The sequence below is a fragment of the Canis aureus genome, chromosome X, assembly GCF_053574225.1.
Source record: "Canis aureus isolate CA01 chromosome X, VMU_Caureus_v.1.0, whole genome shotgun sequence".
NCBI classification, from domain to species: domain Eukaryota; kingdom Metazoa; phylum Chordata; class Mammalia; order Carnivora; family Canidae; genus Canis; species Canis aureus.
The window spans coordinates 118,800,784-118,827,151 of NC_135649.1; the positions used below are offsets into that span (position 1 = coordinate 118,800,784).

At 39.3% G+C, this 26,368-nt stretch overlaps 1 long non-coding RNA gene across 1 annotated transcript in view; it reads left to right on the forward strand.

Moving 5' to 3' along the window:
- Positions 1–26,368, forward strand: part of LOC144308088 (uncharacterized) — a 478,315-nt gene that overhangs the window by 446,694 nt on the left and 5,253 nt on the right. The window contains exon 20 of the long non-coding RNA XR_013374734.1: positions 4,655–5,397. This is a non-coding gene — a long non-coding RNA (uncharacterized LOC144308088). The remainder of the gene's footprint in view (positions 1–4,654; positions 5,398–26,368) is intronic.

Here is a 26,368-nt window from a genome sequence, read left to right on the forward strand (position 1 = left end):
TTACACTCCACTTCAAATCCTTTCTCTCTTTCTATCCACCTTCTCACCAAGGTATTGTGTTGGATGATACTCACTTTTCCTTTCACTGAAAAAATACTTTGATTTCATCTATGACTGAGATTTAAACTTAGTTTAAGAAAGCCAAATCAAGTACAAAGAAAATTCACGAATGAAAAATGTCTTAATATTGTTATGGGCATTTATTATATATCCAAATCATATTATATCATCAGAAATCATAATAACACCATTATGCTCTGCAATTAGATGCTTCAGTAGCGGCTTATCATGTGTTTACTGTAATTACAGCATTTGACTAATTACAGCAATTATGCCACTTAGTGGCTGAATTCTTAGCTCTGAATTCCATTGATTGGGTGGACTTTCTCCATAATTCTGTGAGGTTTTGTGCCCTAAATTTGGTGAATGTAGGCTTGAATTTTATGTTGCTAAGATTCTTCTCAATTTCCAGTGATGATTTTTAAGGTTTGGGGATGAATATGCCATTTTCATTTTTATTACCATATTAAAATGTCTAAAAAAGGACAGATTGTTCTCTTCTGGCCCCAAGCACAGAATCTCTGCTGGCTGTGGGGTAGGTCCTTGTCTTAGGACCAGGGGCTCATGTCTGTGTTACTCCTTGAGGGGTGAGGGAATGATTGGATTGAATTAACAGGCAGCTTCACCAAAATGAGAAGTCCCATTGGTAACTTGATAAAAAAACAATTGGTTTTATTCTTTATCATTCCACCAATTGCCCGTTAAGCTAAAGGCACTAAGTAGGTGTTTTATTTGTTAGTTTAGCATCGTGCAGCTCAGATCCAAAGGCAGGCAGTCAGCAATCACTTAGACATCCTGCGTATAGAGGTTGTACCACAAACTCAGGCCACAGGCGTGTTATCAAATGCTTGTGTCGTACGAGGCACTGTGCCAGCTTCTGAGGAAGGAATGAACTACTTGAGGCACAGGCCCCATGTCCAGAGACTAATCTATTCAACACTTTCCTCATGTCAGTGACGAAAAGTTAGACTTCCAATGAAAATCACACAAACCGTGGCTTAAACTCCAAAACCAACTCGGGTGTTACCGCCCTGTTTACCTTTGAGAAAAAGGGAGTGAATCACATGGGTTGAGTCACATCTTCTGGTTCTTTTTTTTTTTTTCAGGAACACCATCAGTAGAGGGAAGTGGAGGGAACCTGGCTATTATTATCAAGGCTTGGTTCTGCAACTTGAAAGCTGTTAGACTTTAAAAGGCACTAAATGTTCAAACCACACTTTTCTCATATGTGTAGTAAAGGAATTTTAAATAGCTACTTCATAGGAGTGAGGGTAGGAGAGCTCTTCATAAATACTGTGGTAGACAAATGTATGGAACTTTTGCCTTCTGTGTTTCAAGAAGAAACATTCACTTGATGAAGTGATTCATACTCTTTTCCCTAAGAATCAGAGTTCTCAGATATGATACAGTTGATTGCACTGACACGAATGTCTGCAACTCTATACAGCTTTTCCCATCAGATTCATATGTGGAAATCAGAAGGTTTGAAATTGAAGGATATGGAGAGTTGACTTTCTCTCAAAATTAGAATAGCAAGAATTAGATGATCACATAAAACTACTTGGAACTTGAAAGTAGATCTAAGGAAAAGTATCAAATATTTACCAGTAATCAAAATTTTATAAACAACTTGAGAACATAAGAGAATGTCATCCCACATCAACTTTAGTATCTGGTATTTAGGTTGCAATTTCTGTTTCCAAGTTGTGTTACATCATTAATTAGTTATGAAGCAACTGAGTATTATAATAAGATGAGAGAGAGGAACAGAGTAGAACAGGACACACACATAGATCTTCTTTTTAATTTGATTGTGGGCTATTAATAATGAATAATAATTGATATAAGTGGGTATTCATAAAATAGTAATTGTTTAGCATATCTTGAACAAAACTTATAATGTATTCCACTTGGTTACTCTGTATTACTAATTCAAGCTGACAAAAAGTGTGAAGCTGTGTCCTGCATATTTATTTGTTTCTTTTGGCTACCTCGTCCTCTAAGGAGCTCACTTTTATTGTGTTGAGCTTTTACTCTGCTGCTATAAGCATCTAGACCTTTCCAGGGGCAATGCAATGTGGCTTTGGAGAGTTATCTTTAGACTATGATCATTCTTTTTGCCAAGTATGTAAAATAATAATGCCCAAGTGACAGTAACAGTTGAAATAGGCCGGGTTATTATATAAGCCACAGAATTGTGATCTAAAAAAAACCCAAACAAGCAATGAAATGGTATTCCCTCTAATATTTCAAGCAAAACTTACCTCCGTTGCACAGAAGTCATTTGAATGGTGTTTGCATAACAAAATAGGAGGGTTACATTTTGCTTTGTTAATGTGTGGCCCAAATCAAACTTCACTTTGAGTAGTTACTTCAGAGAATGTTCTTTGGAAGGCATCACTTAGCATTCACTGCTCCACCATTGGGTTTTCTATTCCTTGTTTTATTTCTGTATTTTGTTTTAGTAGGCTCCATGCCCTGTGGGGAGCCAATGTAGGTCTTGCACTCATGACTCTGAAATCAAGACCTGTCCTGAGATCAAGAGTCAGGCACTTAACAGACTGAACCCACCCAGGCACCCTGGTTTTCTGTTCTTTGGATGTGAGTCAGCATTTACCTACACACTTTCTTTGAACGCGCCATGCAGTTTTGCTCAGCTGGTTGTCTTCCATTTTAGGGATTACTTTGTCAGAGTCCTTAAAAATGGCTCCCAGAACTGGACAGTATTCCAGATGTGGCTTATCAAGCACAGAGTATCATTATCTTTCTTCCAGTCAGACAATATATTCCCACTGGCACAGCCTGAAATTGCATCCATTGCTCTTACACACCACATTATTGGTTCCTGGGGTGATTAAAATCATCCTCCCAATGTACATATTCTTTTTTTGTTCTGCATAAACATGACAAAATGTTTGGATATGTAAATCACTCTTCATTACTTTGGAACACAGTGAAGGTGAATCAATTTTGATCTACAAAGTTGGATCTTTTTTCCTTTCAGTAAAATATTTCTTGTTTCTTCCTTTGATGAGTGGTATAGAATACCAGGTGTTAAATTTAGTTAGCCCAGGATTCGATTTCTGGTTTATCCATTTATTAGCAAACTATAGGTGATTTATAGGCTTCCCCTGATACTTAATTTTTCATTTGAACAACAAGGATAAATTAGTTTTATGTTTTAAAAGGTTCTTGCAAGGGTGAAAAGTGATAATAAATGTAAAGTGCTTACCACAGCAGATAGGACATCATAATTATTTAATAAAAGTTGTTGTAATTACTTCTTTTCAATTATTCTGATGGCTTCCTTGAGAAAAATAAATATCTTTAAATCGAATCTCTTTTCCTATCCTCTGTGTTTTTTGTATACTTTTTATTTTTTTATTCTTTTCCTCTTAGAGGAAAACTCATCCAACTCATCCTCTTAGAGGATACTCATTCTTAGAGTATCTCATTTGTTTTTAACTTCATTAATTTAGGTGTTTCTTTATGTTGGCTATCCAAGGTAGGTGTTAATTCTGCTTTTATAATCTTGGCTTCCTTGAAAACAGTGTAGCCTATATCACTGAGCTGCTTTTTCATCTCATTTGGTATTTATACTTTACTCTGTGCTGTTTTCAATTTTCACTTGTTCTCTCCTTGTGGGCTTTCTGCCTCTTTTTCACAGAAAACAAGCCTTCTTGATTCCAATAGCAGAGGCAACACCTTCACTTTTTTCCTTGTTTTTTTAAAGATTTTATTTACTCATGAGAGACACACAGAGAGAGAGGCAGAGACACAGGCAGAGGGAGAAGCATGGAGCCCAGTGCGGACTCAATCTGGGATCACGACCTGAGCCGAAGGCAGACATTCAACCGCTGAGCCATCCAGGTGCCCCTTTCCCCTGGTTTTGTAATAAATTCCTGTGCTATTAGAAGTTCCCACTCTTGAGATACCTGGGTGGCTCAGTGGTTTAGTGCCTGCCTTTGGCCCAGGGCATGATCCTGGGGTCCCAGGATCAAGTCCCACATCAGGCTCCCTGCCTGGAGCCTGCTCCTTCCTCTGCCTATGTCTCTGCCTCTGTGTGTGTGTGTGTCTCTCTCATGAATAAATAAATAAAATCTTAAAAAAAAAAAAGAAGTTCCCAGTCTTGACATTTGAAAGGCTCCATGTTAATTTTCTCTTTGCTTATTCTTGGAGGAGAATCCATCCAGCATTGGTATTTATGAATGGCACCAAAGAATGGTGTTCCTTTGGCTTCCCTGCCATGTTATGGAAACATCGACACCAGGGATCAGCACTTGTACTGTGAAGGGCTGAAGAATACATATTAGACTTTGTAGGACATAGGGTCAACTCTGCCATTTGCAAAAGTAGCCATAGACAATATGTAAATAAGTGGGTGTGGTATATTCCAATAAAACTTTATTTGCAAAAACAAGTGGAAGGCCTGACTTGTCCACTGAGGTGATAGATAGTATGTTGGTCTACACTGTCTACTCCATGGAGGTAAGGACCACTTTTGTTTTATTCACTTCTATGTCCATAGCATCTAGTACCTGACTCAGTAAATATTTACTGACCTGCTACTGATTTTTTTTTTTTTTTTTTTAAGGGCTGAAAGAGAAGAGAATATACATTTCCCCTAATCCAATCTCCATCATCTAACACATCCTCATCAAGTGTGGATCTGCTGAAATCATGGTTTACTCTGATTGAACTGTGCTGGTTAATTTTACATGTCACTTGACTAGACTTTGGTCACCAATTGTTTGGTCAAATAGAAGTGTAGATGTTGCTGTAAAGGTATTTTTAGATGTGATTAATGTTAACAGTCATTTGACCTTGATATTTTATGTGGGTCTCATCTGATCATTTGGAGGCCTTACTAGCCAAGGCTGAGGTTTTCCAAAGAAGAAGGAATTGCCACTCCAGACTGTAATATAAGTACTCTACCTGAGCTTCCAGCCGGTGGACTTAGGATGCAAGAGTGCAACATTCATACTTACCTGAACATCTAGCTTCTAGTCGGCCATCTTGCCCTACAGATTTCCAGTTTACCAGCCTCCACACCATATGTATACATACACACACACACACACACACACACACACACACACTAATGTATTGCTTCTGTTTCTCTAAAGAACCTTCGTTAATACATATATTTATGGCATATACGAGAAAATATGGTTCCCAGCATATACTACCAAAGGCCTGTTCTTACTCAGAACCTCCTGCTTCAATCAGCAAAGTCCACACACCAGATGTTTGTGGCTTGTCATGATTCTCTTTGTCCTGAGGCATTCCGCAAGTTGCAGTCTTCAGTGAACGTGGACATACATCAGTGTGGTATGGGTATGTAAAGGAGAGCAGAGGACCTGACTTCAGCACTGGGCCACATTGTGCCAGTGGCAGGGCTCCTGTACTTCATTTTTTCTTCCTATCTCCTTTCCCCTTCTTCATAGTTCTGTGGGAAGGGCCAGACTTTTCTATATTTGCTGTTCCCAACCAGAAAGGACTCCCATGGAGTTGGAAGAGCAGCCTGGTCAGCCAGTCAGTCCCATAAGCCCTGTCTTTCAGGCTCTTCTCTGCCAGGCTTGATTGGGCTGATCAGGTTGGCTATGCCCAGTGGTCCAACTTGTCTTCAACTCAGGAGAGAGGGCTGGGGATGTCCACATGTAGGCACCAATCCTGGACTATGTCTCTCACTTATTTTTTTATTTATTATTTTATGTTATTTTATTTTTTAAAGATTTTGTTTATTCATGAGAGACACACAGAAGAGAGGCAGAGACATTGACAGAGGGAGAAGCAGGCTTCTGGGTGGGGAAGAGCCTGATGTGGGACTTGATCCCAGGACCCCAGGATTACATTGCTCAACCACTGAGCCACCCAAGTGTCCCTACTTCTTCTTGTCATGATTCTCTCATTTAGCTTTTGCCAGAGACACATGAACTCTAGGGATTATTGAGCACTGGCCAGGCCAGCAATGAAAAAATATTTTTGACTCCCATTTGGAAATCAGTTCCTTTATTTTATTTTATTTTATTTTATTTTATTTTATTTTATTTATTTTATTTTTAAGATTTTATTATTTGAGAGAAAGCATAAGAGGGAGACTCAAACTCCCTGCTGAGCGGGGAGCCCAGTGTGGGGCTTGATTCCAGGACTCCTGAGCAAAAGGCAGATGCTTAACTGACTGAGCCACCTAGGTGCCCCGGGAATCAGTTCCTTTAAAGAATCTTAAAGGGAAAGAAGATATTCTAACAATTATGGAAGTCTTCTGTGATGTTCTCAGGGTGATTTGCCCCTTATCTGGAATCTTATAAACACGTTGTGTGTTCTTCTATAACAGCATACATTATCATTGCTATATAGCACTTATTACAGCTGCTGTACTAGAATGCTTCTTTGGAGCAGTGGACTTCACAGGAACTCCATTTATTTCCCATGGGTCCATCATGATCACTGGCTTTCCAGTAGCTGTACAAATCCTGCTCAATGAATGAATAGGATGAGTGGTGGGTGGGTGGATAGATGGATAGTTCCACTATGATCTTTCTCTGTAGTAACATAGTGATCTAGAACGTGATAGCACATTTGAGTTATTTATTTAAAATCTGGTCAGGAATTCATGTGGTACTAAAAAAACCCAGTTTCTTGAATATGCCCTTCATTCCCTTTTTGAAAGCTAGGGTCTTTGCTGGAAGTCTGTCTAGGATTTCACCTATTCTATCATCAAAATTTGCTGATGAAGTTTTTTATGCTCATGTCTTCAAGTCTTTTGAATAAGCTGGGATATAGTCTGTTTGAGCATGGATATAATTTATTTTAAACAATCAAGTCCTCTCTTATGCTAACTTCACAGTGGACGTTACTTCCCTGTGAATCATGTTTTCCTGCACATCCACTTTGAAGACTATTCATCTACACATTCAAGACACAAAAATATAGAATCATAAAGCTTTCCCTCTGCTTCATTTAACACTATTTATCTATCCCAAGTGCTGGATCTCTACCTCCTTTCCTACATATTTTGCTTCAAATACAGCTTTCAAAATCATTTTGCTCTTAGAATTTTTGCCAAACCTATTAAATGATTCCTAGGATTTACCATCTGGTGTATGGCTTAGAGTGAGAAAAAAAAAAAAAAGAACATCGTGAAAATGTGCAATATGATTATGATTCAGGGGGATAAGGCAAAAAATGCCCTTTGTGTCTTCACCATTCCTAATGACATATAATCCCCTTTATAGCTTTATCTTCTAGAGGGAAGCACTGCATTAGTTATGGAAGCAGTGAAAGGAAAGAAAGACCGTTCTCTATTAGAGTTCTCCCAAAGGCAACTTGAACAGGCGGCGTTACCCTTCAAGCAAGCTTTTGACTGGTGTAATTTGCTGGAAAACGTGTCTAGAAGCCAATTTACTCTTTAAATCACTTGTAAGAACTTAATTTTGAGGGGGGAAAAAATCTAGAAATTTACATGTGAATGGGCTTGACTTCATTAGCATTTCATAGACGTGCCTCTTCTTAAGCATGTGGAGTGAGGGAACTTTCCAGCTGAAGTGGAAATTCCACTCTGCAGTTTGAGTGAGCAATCTTCCCTATTGCCTCCAAATTCCACTCATTCTTTGGATCTCACTCTCAAAAAGTCATACTTGGTGGAGTTTGCTAATGAGGTGAAGAAAACCGCCTTTGCTATGTAGGAAATCTTTGCTTTACTCTTGAGGCAAATTGTAGAGGAAGCACTTGGTTGGGTTCAGTACCCTGTGCGGATGTGGGCTGTCTATCTCTTAGACCCTGGGCAGCTCACAGAGGTATGACTTGCTCATGCTCTTCCAGACTGATAATAAGCTGAATGCTGGAAGTGGAGGGTAGATAAATTATATCATATTGTGAGCTATCAGATTTGGTGCAGTGTCTCCAGAGCTAGTGAATAAATATTTATTGAACATGTAGTAGTTGAAAAGCTATGTGCAAGGTACTTTTAGGTAAGCTGAATCATATGAGCTTCACAAGTATCCTCATGTATTATGACTACTATTGTATTTGGTGCAGCAACAGTAAGATACTTTCTATACGATATGCAGACCTGAAATACCACGATGTAAACCAGCTCTTGCCATTCCAACTCCTGCCTGCTCGACCTGGCACCGTGCCTTTAGAGATTTCCAAATCTGTCTGTGAAGTTGGAACCTACCTTTCCCAAAGGGCAAAAGATTCATGAACCCATTATTGTGTACAGGGACCACTGAGTGACAAAGACCACCAAAGCTGTGGGAAATGACAGGATGGGGAAACTGGGATGGGCAGCAGTAGTTAACAAAATCCTCGGTGTATCTCCTTGCTCCCTGGGTTTGCTGCCAGCATTCCAGGTGAGCACAGGTGAATCCATGTACTTGGGGAGATTGGAAGGGAGTTTATTCTGGTGAAAGACAACTCTTCCAATCAGTCATTCTGCTCAAACCACAACTTCTTTTCATTTAGAAAAGTTTTCTTCTTTCTCCTGTTCTACACCATACTTAAGATTATAAACTGTTAAAAATGTAGTTTAATTAATTTTGCATGCTTAGTGATGACTAATTGAAGAATACTTTTTGCATGGTGGTATATTTATTTCGAGTGGTACATTACCAGTGACTGCAAGCTTAGTGGCTTACAACACAAATTACTAACTCACAGTTTCTGTGAGTCAGGAACTCAGACATGGGTTAGCTGGGTCCTCTGCTCAGGTCTTATCCTTACCAGGTAGAAATCACAATGTTGGCCAGGCTACACTTCTTTCTTATGCTCACGGCCCTCTTCTAAGCCTGGAAGGTTGTTGGCAAAATAGATTTCCTTGCAGCTGTGTGCTTGAGGTCTCTCTTTTTCTGCTAGCAATCTGCTGGGACCCTTTTTAGGTCCTAGAAGCCACCCATAGTTCCTTGCCACATGTCCCCATTATCAGTTCACAACAGGGCTTTTGCTTCCTTCTTTGAGTAGGGCAGTATCTGCTGCTGCATCTTGTCACTTTCTATTTAAATAAGTTTTTTAAATATTTTATTTTTAAGTAATCTCTGCACCCAACATGGGGCTCAAACTTACAACCCCAAGATCAAGAGTCACATGCTCCACTGACTGAGCCAGCCCGGTGCTCTGCATCTTGTCACTTTTAAGGCTCACCTGAGTAGGTTAGGCCAGCACAGATAATAACTCTTTTTTTTTTTAAAGATTCTTATTTATTTATTCATGAGAGACACACGCAGAGAGAGAGAGGCAGAGACACAGGCAGAGGGAGAAGCAGGCTCCATGCAGGAAGCCCAATGCGGGACTCGATCCAGGACCCCAGGATCACACCCTGAGCTGAAGGCAGATGCTCAACCGCTGAGCTACCCAGGCATCCCAGATAATAACCCTTTACATTAACTCAGAGTCAACTGATTAGAGACCTAATCACTGGAGTGACATCCTTTGTACTTATGGATCGTGCCATTACTTAAAGGGAGGGAATTATATAGTGTGTCTTCACCAAGCGTAGGAAGCTATATGTCCATGTTATACTTCTGCCTACCACAAATGGAAACTAAGAGAGATAAAAAGGCTATAGGTCTCTAATGAGGAAGATAATTGGTTTGACTTTGCATGCACAGAAGTGAGTGGCTGCCTGAAGGACTATGAGAACATGCCAAGGCTCTGCAGGAAACATTGCTGCTAGGACTGAGGGGAGGTGTTCTTAGGCCCACCCTTGCCTTTTGTGGTTAATGACGGTAGTTATCAGTCCATGGACTGCGGCTCCAGAGGTGTGAGAGAGTTATTACAAGGGAGATACAAAGACATGTATGCATTGAAAGAGTGCAGATTGGGTAAGTAATAGATTTCACACTAAACATTTCAAATGTATTAGACAGTGTATTAGTCTCTTATAACTGCTGCAACAGATTTCCAAGCTTAGTAGCTTGAAGGAACACAAATATATTACTTTCCAGTCCTAGAGGTCACAAGTCCAAAGTTCATTGAACCAAAACCAGGGTGTCTGCAGGGCTAGCTCCCTCTGGTTCTAAGGGAGAGCCTTTGCAAGCCTCTCGAGCTGCATTCCTGAGCTTCTGTTCTTCCATCATCAGAGTGCATCACTTCAACCTCTGCTTCCCTATCACCTTTGCTCTTTTTGACTTTGGTCCTTCTGCTTCCCTCATTAGAGAATGCTTGTGGTTACACTGGGCCCACTCAGATAATTCACGAAAATCTCCCTTGCTTAACATCAACTGAATATGGGCTTTAATCACATTTACAACATACCTTCACTGCAACACTCTGATTAGCATTTTGTTGAGTAATTGAGAATCGTAGCCCAGCTAAGTTGACATGTGAAACTGATCATCACAGATGGGATGAACAAAATGCACATTTGAAAGAATTGCTAAATTATGGGGATCCCTGGGTGGCTCAGCGGTTTAGCGCCTGCCTTTGGTGCTGGGGGTGTGATCCTGGAGTCCCAGGATCCAGTCCCATGTTGGGCTCCCTGCATGGCGCCTGCTTCTCCCTCTGCCCATGTCTCTGCCCCCCCCCCCCCCCGTGTCTCTCATGAATGAATAAATAAATCTTTAAAGAAAAAGAATTGCTAAATTAAAGGGGGAAAATGCACTTCATCTCTCTTAACTCTTGTATCACTTGCCACAGGTGAGGGGACCCCTGAAATCTTTTAAAGCTAGATAGTTGTCATCATCATGCCAAGTGGGAACACTGATTAATGAGCTTGGACATCTCTAGGGAAGGAAGAAGCTCTTGGGATCCTGGCAGTGAGCTTCATGGCTCTGGGTACTCACACATACCCCCAAATATGGGTAGCAGAGAGAAGGGGAGAGGATGCTGAACACAGATTTTGCCTAACTCATAATTCTGTAAAACTTAATCACTGCTGTAACCTCAGCCTACTGTGTGCTCACTCTTTTTGTTTATTTTGGTCTCGGCTCCAAATGAAGCACAGGACTGTCATCAGAAATTTAGTACATTAGCATTCAGTGTCTTCATAAATTTACTACCTCAGAATCACAGGGAGAACCATGAGAACAATGATTTTTTTCCCCTTTACTGAGCAATTAAATGTGATGAATATGTTATACACAATGGTGAATGTTGGAATTAATAAACTGAAATGTCAATGCACAACTATTTGTATACTTGACATCTAATAATTACATCATTTATCATTTAAAAAATCTGGCAATCTTAAATAGAGAGCATTTATAATTAATTTTCTTGCCCTGGAAAGTCCAATTCATTCCACAGTCAAAAAGAGTCAGTGTTAATTTCTTTTCTATCAGCCATGGGCCACAAGTTAATGTATTAAAATCAGAACATTTACAATAACAGACTAATTAAATTATTTCCTCTACTGTAGTAGAAAAATGCATGGTTCTTATGCTGATAATCAGTCACCACAGTAAACCCCATTTAATTCTCCTTGAAAGTCAAGTTCTACCCAGTGGCAATTTTAAACTGTCAAGTGGGTTGAGAAATCCAGTTTGCTAGAGTAATAAAGAATATTGACTTTTGCATATCATTATTGTTAATATACTTTAAATGAGACTGAGAAGGAACTCATTAAAACATTATTTTTCAGTAGATGAGTTTGAGTCATCAGCAGATGAATGAAGCAAGAAGAAATTATCTTAATTCCATAGAAGGAACACAGATTTGAAATGTTTGTGCTGATACACTTTCTATGACAAATTTAATTCAGTAAACAAGATACATATTTTAAAATAGAAACACAAGGCATCTCATAACAGCTTTCTACTTAAGGGCAAGATGGGATTACCAGGAGCAATAGAAGAAATGTGAGGATATTAGTTTTGAATGCTCAAAAATATGATAGAAGAAAATAATAAAAATATTGTCTAGAAGTTCTGAAAACATAAGCAAGAGAAAAATGACAGAGGTGTAAAATCTGTGGATCCAAGATATCTATATGAGTTCTAAAAGCATAAGAAAAAAAGCGAGTATGTAAAAAGGCTGGTTTTATGCACAATAGAGCAGAAATGAGAATGGCATGATGGCATAAATCTATTTCAGTCTCCCAAAAAGGAAAGAGAAAATAAAGAGAGAGACTTTGGCGTCTCCAGGGTAAGAGCCAAAGGCTGTTAGATTATCTCATTCATTCTTTGTAGAAAGAGAGTCTGCCGGAGAATTCTGTGGCCACGCTAAACACATTTCCTTAGCAAAAGCCATAGAGGCTCATCCAGGGAGGATAGCCATCTTGATATGGCCAGTACGTACCAAATTTCCTGGCATGCAGTCGGTAGTCTGTATATATCAGTGACAAAGTTGTAATTTCTTCCATGATTCATTATGTATTAACATCATAGGGTAGGACCGCCAATTGTTCATCTGAAATCCCCCTTATTTCGCAACTGCTCTGCAAAGTTGGCATTGTCATTAAAGTGTTACAGGTTTGGAGGATTGCATTCAGAAGTGTTCATGAGGGTCAAACAAGCTCACACTTGGCAACACAAGGATTTAAATCCATCTATTTTCTCCAGCTCCAGACTTGACACTGCCCAGTTGCCAGCTATGTGTGATGAATGCAGTGATTAGGGAGGCACATCTCCCTACACTCAAGGGATTTTTTAGAAGGCTAGGACATAGCTTACTTTGTCCTGTAGTTGATGGAGGCTGTGTCTATAAATGTAAGAAGTTAGAGGAGGAAGAAGAGAAGGGGATGGAGAAGGAGAAATAGAAGAAGGTTAAAGGAAGAAAATAGAAGAAAAATTAGGATTAGAATTAATATTCGAAGTAGGAGAAAGAAGGACATTAATTCATGGCAAGAGAGACCAGGATGAAAGCAAGGATAATAAAAGTCCTAAAAGGGACTCACAAACAAAGGTGAGCAATCTTTAGCACCCTGAAAATCTTCAGACAGAGGACTTTCCTACTCATTGAGCATTTCCTGTATGCCAAAGACTTCACTCAAGCATCTTATGTAATCTTGTAGGTGAAAAATAGTTTGCATTCCAAAGAGGTAAATTCACCCATTTAACAATCAACAGAGCCAAGCTTTGAACCCTCTGAAGACACAGTGGAACTCCTAAGGAATGGGGTTCCTTTTGGGGCCATTGAGGAGTGAGTCTGGAGTTGGAGCCTGGGCTGTACCCCTGGGTCTCTATCCAGTCCCTGGGTCATGGATAAGGAGTGTGTCCTGAAGTGTCACAAGAGAGGGCTGTCAGATGCAGTTGGTAGAGGACAGGTCCCTTCAGTTTCCCTGTTGCCAGTTTTGCTGCTAACACCCAGTATCTGGCTCTTCCTCAGAGCTCTGAAGTGCCTGGGAATTTAGCTCCTCTCCTACCGCAGAGGTGACCTTCAGGCAGTGATTTCCAGCTGCAGCTGCCGGGGAGCTGGGCAGGAATGGCATCTTGCTCTTGGACTGAAACTTCAGGGGCAGAGTATCACACATAGCACCAAACTAACACTTTTTTTAAAAGATTTTATTTATTTATTTGACACAGAGAGAGATAGCACGAACAGGAGGAGTGTCAGAGGGAGAAGCAAGCTGAGCAGGGAGCCTGACACAGGGCTCGATCCCAGGGCTCTGGGATCATAACCTGAGCCGAAGTCAGACACTACCGACTGAGCCAGCCAGGCACCCCTAACTAATCACTTTTAGAGATTTATTTCTTCAGGTGTCTTAATCTGACAGATATGGGGGTTTGGGAGGTGGTAAGAATACATATTGTAAAGAAGCTGGTCCTTCAGAGGAAGGGTGATGAAGAGTGAGAAGATTCTAAATTTAAAGACATTTTGGAGTCTTTGGAAAATAAACCACCTGATGTTCTTCTAGGAAGGCCTAGTGGCCAGACCCATTATTGGTGAAGACAGACATTTTCTGGAATTTTACCGTCTATGTTACTTCACGCTCTGTTAAAGAGCCCAGATTCAGTTATTCAGTATAAATGAGATGACCTCCAATTGGGCTGCTTTCTGAAACCAACAAAACACACTATCCCTCTTTTTATCTCATTTCCTGAGAAAAAGGCTTATATTGAAGCAGCATCTGAATTTACCTTATTCAACAGGGGCCCCGGGGAAATGCTTTCTTAAAACCATATTGCAGAAGCTTAAACCTACCTCAAAGCTTTGCTTGCAGTAGAAAGTAAAGCCCCTCCTCCGCTTCACAACTTCCAAGGCATACCAATTAAGGAGTTAGACCTCCCTCCACACATGCATGCCTTATGAGCCAGGATCCATGCAATGAGTGCTCAAAAACTTTCGCTGATTTTGTATCATCGCCATCTGACTTTGGAGTATGAAATTAATAATTCAGCCACCAGCACCAGCTGCCTGGCTGGCTCAGTCTATAGAGCAGGTGACTCCTGATTTTGGGGTCATGAGTTCAAGCCCTGCAGGGGATGTAGAGATTACTTAAAAATCAACATCTTAAAGAAAAACTCAAACACCATTGCCTAATCATCCTAGGAAAAAAATAATTGTTGACTCAGTTTCAGAAGGCTTTTTTTCCATAAATATTGTAGTAGTTATTTACTTTTTGCTAATTTTGACTTCTATGTTTGGCAAATGTGAATAGAGTATTGAATTCAGTTGAATGTATATATTCCTTAGAAAATCACAACAAGGGGTGCCTGCGTGGCTCAGTGGTTGAGCATCTGCCTTTGACTCAGGGTGTGATCCCGGGGTCCTGGGATTGAGTCCCCATCAGGCTCCCCGCAGGGAGCCTGCTTCTCCCTGTTCATGTCTCTGCCTCTCTCTGTGTGTCTCTCATGAATAAATAAATTAAATATTTTTAAAAAATCACATCAAAATAAATCTTCACCAGCCTCTGGTAATAGTTGATATTTCAAACTCCAGTTGTGGAAGGTTTGATTTTGAAGAAATCATTCCTGGAAACCCTTGCTAAAATGAGTAAATGAGTTATATGTTAAATTCATGCCAGAAACATAACTGGTGCATTTGTACAACAACAAAAAAGGTATTGTGCCAGTCTTTTTTTTTTTTTTTTTTTTTTGTGCCAGTCTTAAATGATTACAAGTTGTAACTTGGAGAGACCTTCTGATCACAAAAGGGTCATTCCTTTCAAGAAACTTGAAATTCTTTAGAATGTGTTAATTCTCTTTTAAGTCACAAATGTTCTTCCTGTATTTAAGGAGTTTATTATGGATTGGGCTGAGCAGTAATAAACCTTATGGGCTCTGAATGTTTAACAACCATGCACACAGAGGGAAGGGATCCAATATTAACTGCCTTCTTAATTATGTCTGCATTTCAGGGAGGGGAAGCTTTCTGGGGAGCAGCATGTGAATGGATGGTGAAACATGCCCTTAAGGGGATTAGGAGAGCTGATGTTTTTATATAAACGTAGATATTTCCTAAATATAACCACCAGTGAATATTGTTTTTTCCTTAATTCAAAGATAAAGAAGTCTTTTTAATTTATCTTTTTTTCCTCCATCTACTTTTTTGTTTGTTGGTTTGTTTCAGAAACCGGGATGCATCTTACCTTCAGTGGGATATGGTGGCATTTCTTTTCCCTGAAAGTCTTCCATATTAGATTTTTGCTGATTTACAATGGATGGTGTCCTGGAATTAAGGGAATGCAAGGAATGTTGTAAGCAATGTTGAGAATTCTGTCTTAGTAGCCTGTCTCTGCTGTAAAAAATTACCATGGACTCAGCAGTTTAAGACAACGCACATTTATTATCTCACATTTATTATCTCACAGCTCTGTAGGTAGGCCATTGACATGAGTCTCACAAAATCAAGGTATTGGCTGGGCCGAGTTCATAATTGAAGAATTCGCTTCCAGACTCATGCAATTTGTTGGCAGCACTGGGTTCCACACTGGGCTCTGAGGCCGCCACTCCTTTGTTGGCTGTCAGGTGGGGGTGATTGTCACACCTAGAGCTCACTTTCATTGCATGGCCCCTGGTTCCTCCCATCTTCAAAGCCATCAGTGGCAGGTCGCGTCCTTTTCATGCCTCATCCAATCCCGCTTCTTTTTTCCTCAGCATCTCTCTAATCGCAGCTGGGAAAGCTTCTTGGCTTTTAAGGGCTCAGGTCATTAGTTTAGACCCACCCAGATAATCCAAAATAATCTCCCCATCCCAACATCCTTTATTGATCACATCTATAAAATCTCTTTTGATATGTAAAATAACATATTCTCAGAATTACAGAGATTAAGATGTGGACCTCTTTGGAGGCTGTTATTCTGCCAATAATGTCTTGTACAAATTAACTCTTTCTAAAGCCCCAAAGCAGAGCCAGAACAGCAGACTGTGGAAGGCCCCACACAGAACAGTAAGATAGCCAGTGTGTACACAAGTAGACCTTGAGAAGAGGTCTTTGGTCTTGCAATGGAGAAAAATGTGGGCACTCTTACGCACACAAGTAAACATACCTTGTGTGTATGTCTATACAGAGTATTTCAGTATATTGAAAGACTGCATGGAATGACACAAAGAAACAAAATCTGGTCACCTTACACCTGGCATTTTTAGGGGTGACTGTTAATAGTTGATGGGATTAGCTCTTGTTCATAGAGAAAATGCTTTACAGGTATAAAGATTGGGCCGCATTTCCAGACAATTGCACATTCTTTTATTACCTTTTCATTAAAGAATTGGCCTAAAAATGTAGCTCTTTTTGGGGTCAGTGGAGTATAGTAAGTTCTCAAATCTAGTACTCTCTGCTACTTTTGGAGAAACTGTCAGTATTTCTGTTTTACAGAAAATACAGTCTTTTTTACAGAAAAGGCCATATCACTTTTTCCTTCAATATTGTTGTAGATGACACTGCATGTAGCAATGTAATGAATTTAGACGTCATCCCATGACTCTAAAAACCAAGAAAATATAAGACGATGCACCTGTTAAATCAGGACAGGAATTGACCTGTACAGGGAAAATTAGATTGTAGACTTCCACCCACATACCTAGCTATCTGGCTGTGTACTAGAAATAGGAAAGTATTTTTATCACCCAAATTTGCACACAGCATACATTATTTTACACAGGGCATGTTAGTAATGTGAGTCAGATATTACCTCCTTGAGTAAAAAATTTCATGTAAATGGTTACAACACCTATAGAAAATCTCTACATATTTTAGCTTGTTTAAATTCACTTTTCACCATGTAAGCTCAATAAAGTTGCATGCCAAGTCTATAGTTCTGCAAATGGTCATTTCAGAAGCCAGGCTGTGATTTTCAACTGAAGCAAGATCGGGTTAAGAGGCTGAAAGTTAGAAAACCATGCCTTTCAACAATTTCCCAGTCTTCAGAGAGCCAGTTAAAGATTTTACAGAAACAGAAATGATGTTTGTATTATGCACGTTAAAAAGTGCTACGGTTGACTTTCTTTTTCCCATTTTAAGAATTTTTAACAGAGATTATTGTATTTCCATAGATAGCATGACTTTTGGTCCAGTTACAGAATTGCATACCCAGTAGGGGTGCAGTGATAAAAATACTCAGTATCTGCTTTTGGGAAATAGGACTCCTGAATTCTTCAGATGAAAAGATAATGAATCAATCCTGGCACCCATTTTATTGCATTTGAATATGTGATGCATATCTCTGAATTTAAATCTCTCAGTTTTGTGTGTGTTTCCCTCTGCCAATTATTGGAGATGTACTTATAAGACTTTCCAGATGTTGAGTGGTCAGGGTGATTATTTCGACTTATTTTCCCCATGGACACAACTATCCTTCAGTGACAGCAGACCGTTCAGGTTCTGCTGCCCTTTGTTCTTCTTTGTCTCAATATCCATGAAATTGAGTTTTGTAATTGGTGTGAGTGATGTCCTACAGATGTGCATGATGAGACCTCTTGTAGAATAGTTTGAATGGGCTACAGTGAAGAATTGTCAAAAAAAAAAAAAAAAAAAAAAAAGAATTGTCTTGTGGAAAGACCCTTCAGCCAGAGGTTCTCCCACCCAGACTTTGACCACAGGAAAATCCCTAGTTTAGTGCAAAACCTTGGCAAATCAGCCAGAGTACATAATTTGCCCTAACCTCAGTGGTGCACTGGCCAAAAAGAAAAGTAAGTCAGAACCAGGAATGGTGGTTGCTAGGTGAAGTAGGTGCAACCTAGCATAGGGTGGAAGCTTACAGAGAGGGAGGACTGAGAGAAAGGGTGCTTAAGAGTTTGGCAACTGGGAGGATGGTGATGCTTTTTCCTGAACTACATCATCTTGGAGGGGGAAAAAGATGCTAAATGCAACTGGATATGATGGAATTGAAGGGCCCATGCAAATTCACATGCAGCTTTCCAATAAGTTTGTTGGCTCTATGAGTCTGAAGCATAGCAGAGAAATCCACACGAATGGATTCCCTACTAATGTGAGAAAGGGGGTTGGGGAGACTATAAACCAAGGTTTGGCATGTTTTTTTTTTTTTCTTTAAAGGGCCACGTAGTAAATATTTTAAGCTTTGTGGGCCATACAGTCTCCATTGCATCTACTTAACTCTGCCATCCTGGCTTGAAAACAGCCAAAAGCAGTATGTCTACAAATGGGTGGTGTTAGTATTCCAGCAAAAGTTTATTTACAAAAAATAAGTGGTGGGCCAGATTTGACTTTTGGGCTATAGTTTGCCAAGCTGCACTATAAATCATGCATTGAATACTGGTCTCTGAGGAATATAAGTACTTGTGACAGTGCTTCTGAAGCTTGGTGTAAAAAATCCCCTGGGATCTTATTTCAAATGCAGAGATTGCTAGGGTCCATACCAGTTTCAGGTATAGTAGATCACATTGTGAAATATGGATTTAGGTGATGGACAGAGAAAATGCATGTAAGGAAAAAAAGGAGAGGAGGCTTCCTGGAGGCTAGGTTGAAGGGGCTATACAAAACACCCCTAAGAAATCAAGTGTAATTAGTGGCATGACACATTACCCACCACCCATCACAACAACAAGTTTTGCATTAGTGGTAGGAGCAAAAATCTGCTAATGGTGGGTTGAGAAACACAAGGGAAACCAAGTGACTGTAAACAGCTACTTAATGTAGGGTAGCAAAGCTGGCTTTTAATGGAACAAAGGAGGTCCCATGGAAATTTTTAAGATAGAACAGACAGCATCATGTATTTTTTTTATTAATTTTTAAAATGCCAATATAATGAATGTACAGTGTTATATATATATATATTTAAAGATTTGTTTATTTATTCATGAGAGACAGATTGAGAGGAGAGGCAGAGACATAGGCAGAGGGAGAAGCAGGCTCCTCGCAGGGAGCCCGACGTGGGACTCGATCCCGGATCCGGGGATCACGACCTGAGCCAAAGGCAGGTGCCCAACCGCTGAGCCACCCAGGCGTCCCTGTACAGTGTTATATTAGTTTCAAGTGTATAATGTAGTGATTCAGCAAGTCTATACATTGATCAGTGCTCATCATGATAAGTGTGCTCTTCATCCCCATCACCTATTTCACCCACCACCTCCCTTCTGGTAACCATCAGTGTATTCTCAAGAGTCTGGTTTTCTGTCTCTTTTAAAATTTGTTTTGTTTTTTAAGTTCCACATATGAGTGAAATCATATGGTATTTATCTTTCTATAATTGACTTATTTCACTTACCATTATACCCTCTCAATCCATCTATGTTGTTGCAAATGGCAAGATTTCACTCTTTTTTATGGCTGATTAATATTCCACTATCTATATCTATACACCATATCTTCTTTATCCATTCATCAGTCAATGGACTCTTGGGTTGTTTCCATATTTTAGCTATCGTAAATAATACTGCTATAAACATAGGGGTGCTTGTAGCTGTTTGAATTAGTGTTTTCATATTCTTTGGGTAAACACCCTCTAGTGGAATTACTGGATCGTATGATAACTCTTTTTTTTTTTTAAAGATTCTTATTTATTTATTCATGAGAGACACACGCAGAGAGAGAGAGGCAGAGACACAGGCAGAGGGAGAAGCAGGCTCCATGCGGGGAGCCCGATGTGGGACTTGATCCCAGAACTCCAGGATCACACCCTGAGCTGAAGGCAGATGCTTAACCGCTGAGCCACCCAGGTCTCCCAGTAATTTTGTTTATAATGTTTTGAGGAACCTCCATACTCTTTTCTGCAGTGGCTGCACCAGTTTGCATTCCCACCAACAGTGCCTTTTTCTCTACATTCTCTCCAACACTTGTTTTTTGTATTTTTGATTTTAGACATTCTGACAGGTGTAAGGTGATACTTCATTGTGGTTTGGTCTTGCATATCTCTGCTGATGAGTGCTGTTGAACATCTTTTTGTGTGTCTGTTGTCCATCTCTATATCTTCTTTGGAGAGATGTCTGTTCATGTCTTCTGCCTATCTTTAAATTGGATTGTTTTTGTTTATTTTTTTTTGGATTTTTTGGTGTTGAGTTGTGTAAGTTCTTTATATATTTTGGATGCTAACCCTATATCCAATATGTCATTTGCCAATATCTTCTCCCATTCAGTAGGTTGTCTTTCAGTTTTGTTGTTTCCTTCACTGTGCAGAAGCTTTTTATTTTGATGCAGTCCAAATAGTTTATTCTTGCTTTTGTTTCCCTTGCCTCAGGAGACATATCTAGAAAAATGTTGTTACGGTTGATGTCAGAGAAATTACTGCCTGTGGTCTCTTCTAGGATTTTTATGGTTTCGGGTCTCATATTTAGATCTTTAATACATTTTGAGTTTATTTTTGTGTGTGGTGTAAGAAAGTGGTCCAGTTTTATTCTTTTGCCTATAACTGTCCAGTTTTCCCAGCATGATATATTGAAGAGACTATATTTTTCCCATTGCATACTCTTGCCTCTTTTGTCATAGATTAATTGACCATATAATCATTGATTTATTTCTGGGCTCTCTGTTCTGTTCCATTTGTTTATGTGTCTGTTTTTGTGCCAGTAACATACTGTTTTTATCACTACAACTATGTAGTATAACTTGAAGCCTGGAATTGTGATATCTCTGATTTTGTTTTTCTTTTTCAAGATTATTTTGCCTATTCAGGGCCTTCTGTGGTTCCATACAAATTTTAGGATTGTTTGTTCTGTGAAAAATCCTGTTGGTATTTTTTTTTTAAGATTTTATTTATTTATTCATGAGAGACACACAGACAGAGGCAGAGGACATAGCAGAGGGAGAAACAGGCCCCCTGCAGGGAGCCCGAAGTGGGACTTGATCCCAGGACCCTGGGATCACGACCCAAGCCAAAGGCACATGCTTAACCACTGAGCCACCCAGGTACCCTCCTGATGGTATTTTGATTGGTATTCCATTAAATGTGTAGATTGCTTTGAGCAGTATGGACATTTTAACAGTATTTTTTTCCCATTCCATGAGCATGGAATATTTTTCCATTTGCTTATGTCATCTTCAGTTTCTTTCATCAGCGTCTTAAATTTTAGAATACAGGTCTTTCACCTTGTTGGTTAGGTTTATTCTTAGATATTTTTTATTATTTTTGACACAGTTGTAAATGGAATTATTTTCTTAATTTCACTTTCTGCTACTTCATTATTAGTGAATAGAAATGCAACAGATTTCTGTAGATTGATTTTGTATCCTGTGACTTTACTGAATTCCTTTATCAGTTCTACTAGTTTTTTGATGGAGTCTCTAGGGTTTTCTATATATAGTATCATGCCATCTGCAAGTAGTGAAAGTTTTACTTCTTCCTTACCAATTTGGATGCCTTTTATTTCTTTTTGCTGTCTTATTACTATGGCTAGGATTTCCAATACTATATTGAATTAAAGTGGCGAGAGTGGACATCCTTGTCGTATGATGTTAGCTGTGGGTTTTTCACAATTGGCCTTTATTATGTTGAAATATGTTCCCTCTAAACCTATTTGGTTGAGAGTTTTTGTTTGTTTGTTTGTCTTGTTTTTTAAAGATTTTATTTATTATTCATGGGAGACACAGAGACACAGGTAGAGGGAGAAGCAGGCTCCATGCGGGGAGCCCAATATGGGACTCTATCCTGGATCCCAGGATCAGGCCCTGGGCTGAAGGCGGTGCTAAACCGCTGAGCCACCGGGGCTGCCCTGGTTGAGAGTTTTTATAATGAATGGATGTTGTGGGAAGCCTGGGTGGCTCAGCAGTTGAGCATCTGCCTTTGGCGCTCAGGGTGTGATCCCAGTGCAGGGATCTCCCTCTGCTTGTCTCTTTCCCTCTCTTTTTCTGAGTCTCTCATGAATAAATGAATAAAATCTTTTTAAAAAATGAATGGATGTTGTTTTGTCAAATGCTTTTTTCTGCATTTATTAAAATGATCATATGATTTTTATCTATTCTCTTGTTGATGTGATATGTCATGTTGATTGCTCTGTGAATAATGAACCATCCTTGCATCCCAGGAAAATCCTACTGGATCATGGAGAATGGATTTGATAAGTTTTTTTTTTTAATTTATTTTTTATTGATGTACAATTTACTAACATACAGAATAACCCCCAGTGCCCGTCACCCATTCACTCCCACCCCCCGCCCTCCTCCCCTTCTACCACCCCTAGTTCGTTTCCCAGAGTTAGCAGTCTTTACGTTCTGTCTCCCTTTCTGATATTTCCCACACATTTCTTCTCCCTTCCCTTATATTCCCTTTCACTATTATTTATATTCCCCAAATGAATGAGAACATATAATGTTTGTCCTTCTCCGACTGACTTACTTCACTCAGCATAATACCCTCCAGTTCCATCCACGCTGAAGCAAATGGTGGGTATTTGTCATTTCAAATAGCTGAGTAATATTCCATTGTATACATAAACCACATCTTCTTTATCCACTCATCTTTCAATGGACACCGAGGCTCCTTCCACAGTTTGGCTATTGTGGCCATTGCTGCTATAAACATCGGGGTGCAGGTGTCCTGGCGTTTCATTGCATCTGTATCTTTGGGGTAAATCCCCAACAGTGCAATTGCTGGGTCGTAGGGCAGGTCTATTTTTAACTCTTTGAGGAACCTCCACACAGTTTTCCAGAGTGGCTGCACCATTCACATTCCCACCAACAGTGTAAGAGGGTTCCCTTTTCTCCGCATCCTCTCCAACATTTGTGGTTTCCTGCCTTGTTAATTTTCCCCATTCTCACTGGTGTGAGGTGGGATCTCATTGTGGTTTTGATTTGTATTTCCCTGATGGCAAGTGATGCAGAGCATTTTCTCATATGCATGTTGGCCATGTCTATGTCTTCCCCTGTGAGATTTCTGTTCATGTCTTTTGCCCATTTCATGATTGGATTGTTTGTTTCTTTGGTGTTGAGTTTAATAACCTACAGAATGGGAGAAGATATTTGCAAATGACATATCAGATAAAGGGCTAGTTTCCAAGATCTATAAAGAACTTATTAAACTCAACACCAAAGAAACAAACAATCCAATCATGAAATGGATTTGATAAGTTATTGTTGGATTTGATTTGCTAACACTTTGTTGGGATTTTTGCACCTGTGTTCATCAGAGATATTGACTTGTCAGTCCCTTTTTTTAAATAGTGTCTTTATCTGGCTTTGGTGTCAGGATAACAATAGCCTCATAGAATAAATTTGGAAGCTTTCTTTTCTTTACTATTTTTCTCAAACTAGTCCAAAAAATAAGATCCAAAAAATCCTATTTTGGGAGTTAGTTTGAGAAAAATAGGTGTTAACTCTTTTTTAAAATGTTTGGTAGGGATCCCTGGGTGGCGCAGTGGTTTGGCGCCTGCCTTTGGCCCAGGGCACGATCCTGGAGACCCGGGATCGAGTCCCACATCGGGCTCCTGGTGCGTGGAGCCTGCTTCTCCCTCTGCCTGTGTCTCTGCCTCTCTCTCTCTCTGTGACTATCATAAATAAATAAAATTAAAAAAAAATGGTAGAATTCACCTGTGAAGCCATCTGGTCCTAGACTTGTTTATTGGGAGTTTTCTGATTATCACTGGAATTTCCTTGCTGGTAATCAGTCTGTTCGAATTTCCTGTTTATTCCTGATTCAGTTTTAGGAAGTTATATGTTTCTAGGAATTTATCCATTTCGTCTAGGTTTTTCAATTTGCTGGCATATATAATTTTTCATAATATTCTATTATAATCATTTGTATTAAAATTTTTAAAGATTTTTATTTTTTTATTTGACAGAGAGGGAGAGAGTACAGGTAGGCAGAGTGGCAGGTAGAGGGAGAGGGAGAAGCAGGCTGAGCAGGTACCCTGATGCAAGGCTTGATCCCAGGACCCTGGGATCATGACCTGAGCCCAAAGACCAGCACTTAACTGACAGAGCCATCCAGGTGCCCTAATCCTATGCATTTCTGTGGTTTTGGTTATTATTTCTCCTCTTGCATTTCTGATTTTATTTATTTGAATCCTCTCTCTCTTTTTGTTGAGTCTGGGTAAAGATTTCTCAATTTTGTGGATCCTTTCAAAGAATCCCCTCTTCGTTTCATTGATATGTTCTATTGTTTTTTTAGTTTCTATTTCATCTATTTCTGCTCTGATCTTTATTATTTCTTTCCTTCTACTGTTTTTGAGGGGATGTTTTGTTCTTTTTTTTTTTTTTCTTAAGGTGTAAGTCTGGGTTGTTTATTTGCAAGTCTTCTTGCTTTTTGAGGTAGGCCTGAAACTTCCTTGTTAAACTTCCCACTTAAAACAGAATTTGCTGCATCCCAGAGATTTAGGGCCATTATGTTTTCATTTTCAGTTGCCTGCATGTATTTTTTGATTTGCTCTCTAATCTCTTGGTTGATTCAGTCATTATTAGTAGCATGTTTAGCAGCATGTTACCTCCATGTGTTTGTGTTCTTTCTAGATTTTTTCTTGTGAAAATTGCTATTTCTTTTTGTTAGATTGACACCTTTTTGGTCATGTAGCATCTGTCTTTGTCTCTTGTTATAGTTTTTGTTTTAAAGTCTATTTTGTACTGTGTAAGTATACAACTTTGGCTTTCTTTTCAATTGATCATTGCTTAAGTTTGAACTCATTCTAAAAACACTAAATTGGGATGCCTAGGTGGCTCAGGGGTTGAACGTCCGCCTTCGGCCCAGGGTGTGGTCCTGGAGTCCCAGGATTGAGTCCCACATCGGGCTCCCTGCATGGAGCCTGCTTCTCCCTCTACCTGTGTCTCTGCCTCTCTCTCTCTCTCTTTCTGTGTTTCTCATGAATAAGTAAATAAAATATTTTTTTAAAAATTTTTTAAAAATAAAAAAATAACACTAAATTTTTACTTCTACCCGCCCCCCCCAGGTTTTAGGTATATGATGTCATCCTTTTATTTTGTGAATCTCCAAACTTATTTTTATAGATATACTTAATTTTAGTGTTTTTATGCTTCCAACTTTTCTTACTCCTGCTTATATTCTTTCTTTGCTTTCCACTCAAAGAATCCCCCTTCAGCATTTCTTATAAGGCTGGTATAGTGTGATGAATTCCTGTAACTTGTATTTATTTACAAAACTCTTTATTTCTCCTATTCTGAATGAAAGTCTTGCTAGATAGAGTAGTCTTGTTTGCAGATTTTTTTTCTTTTAGTATTTTGAATCTATCATGCCACTCTGGCTTGCAAAGTTTCAGCTAAAAAAATCAGTTGATAACTTTATAGGATTTTCCTTCTATATAAATGTTTTCTTTCCTCTTGTTGCTTTAAAAATTCTTTGTCACTACTTTGTTGTCACTACTCTGTTGTTTTAATTACTTGTATCTTGGTGTGGACCTCCTTGGGCTGATTTTGTTGGGGAGTCTCTGTGTGTCCTGGATCTGGATTTCTGTCTCCTTCTTCAGATTCAGGAAGTTTTGTGCTATCATTTCTTCAAATAATTTTTCTTCTTTTTCTCTCTCTTCTCCTGGGATTCCTTTAATGTTATTATGTTTGATGGTATCATTGAATTCCCTTAATCTATTTTCATTTTTTAATTCTTTTTTCTTTTTTCTGTTCACCTTGGTTGCTTTCTGTTACTCTGTCCTCCAGGTTGCTGAGCTGTTCTTCTGCTTCCTCTAGTCTAGTTTTTATTCCCTTTAGTGTATTATTAATTTGACTTGTTGAGTTCTCCTCTGATTGGTTCTTTCTTATGTTTTCTATCTCATTGTTGAGGGTTTCACTAAGATCCCCCACTCTTCTTCTTTAAAGTAATGACCATTACTTTAAATTCTCTATCAGGCTTATTACTCATCTCCATTTTGTTTAGATCTCTGGCTGTAATTTTGTCCTGTCCTTTCATTTGGGACAAATGTCTCTGTCTCTTCATTTTGCCTAACTCTCTGTCTGCTTGTATGTGTTAGGAAAGTCAGCTCTATATCCTGCTCTTGATAGTAGTGTCCTTATGCAGAAGAGATACTGTAGTGCCCTGCAGTGCAATGTCCCCTATCCACCAGAACCTGGTGCTTCAGGGGTATCTTTATATATG